Genomic DNA, 1,213 nt, shown 5'->3' on the forward strand with positions numbered 1-1,213 from the left:
AGGATCTTTACCAATCCTAAATCAGATAGGGGACTAACATCCACTATATATAAAGAACTCAAGAAGATGAACTCCAGAAAATCAAATAACCCTATTAAAAATGGGGTACAGAGCTAAACAAAGAATTCTCAACTGAGGAATACCGAATGGCTCAGAAGCACCTGAAAAAATGGCTATTAGTTTTCATTCTCTGTGTTCCCATCACACTGAGCGAGCCTCCGGCCTTTCCCTTTGCCTTCTCTCAGTTTAGCCCATGGGGACTGGAAAGCCAGGGANAGGTAATGTTCTAACTCTCTCAAGGTGTTTCTTTCATTCTTAATTAGGTAAAATCCTTTGAATTGCAAAGTCCCTAGTCAAGTAATTATCAGTATTACACTCATTTTTATAAAAATGAAAATGATTTGAAAATCCACAGAAGCCTAAAAACTCTAACTGCCAGGAGAGAGGAAGCCTCTGACTTCCCCCTTCTTTAATATTTATTGCCTGCCTTCTTGATTTATTTTTTCCTCACAGCTTCTAAATTAACAGAGAAAAGCTTAGCTGTGCATGCTTACTTAATACCCTATTAAACAATTTGTGTTACTCTGAGCAGCACCAACTATACCCCTCCCCACAGGGTGGGCTGTTCTAACTCCTCTACAAATGTGTCAGTCATCAGTCTGTTCTGTTAGGGAGTTAACAGGAGACCCTAGGGCCAGAGTTCATTGAATAACTCAGTCCAACCAAAACAACTGTACCCACTGATTTAAAAATGGAATAATACCAGAATTCTTGTCAACACAGGCCTGAACTAATGAAGGGCCAGCTCTTTGTTTCCATTTAAACTAAGCTTAAGGGGCTGGAGAGATGGCTCAGTGGTTAAGATCACTGACTGCTCTTCCAGAGGTCCTGAGTTCAATTCCCAGCAACCACATGGTAGCTCATAACCATCTATAAAGGAATCCAATGTCCTCTTCTGGTGTGTCTGAAGACAGCTAGTGTACTCGTGTAAATAAATAAATAAATAAATAAATAAATAAATAAATAAATAAATAAATAAATAAATACTAAAGTAAGTCAAAGTTCTACTTCACCATATATCCACTAAGATACAAATGAGCCATTCTCCCATCTCAAAAGGAACACAGCATCCTCAAATTGGTGACCTCAACTCTCAGTCTAGATTCTTCATCTGAGGTAGAATCCTGAGTTGAATTGTCTCCCAGGCAGATTT

This window comes from Mus caroli, chromosome 9 (assembly GCF_900094665.2).
Source record: "Mus caroli chromosome 9, CAROLI_EIJ_v1.1, whole genome shotgun sequence".
NCBI lineage: Eukaryota > Metazoa > Chordata > Mammalia > Rodentia > Muridae > Mus > Mus caroli.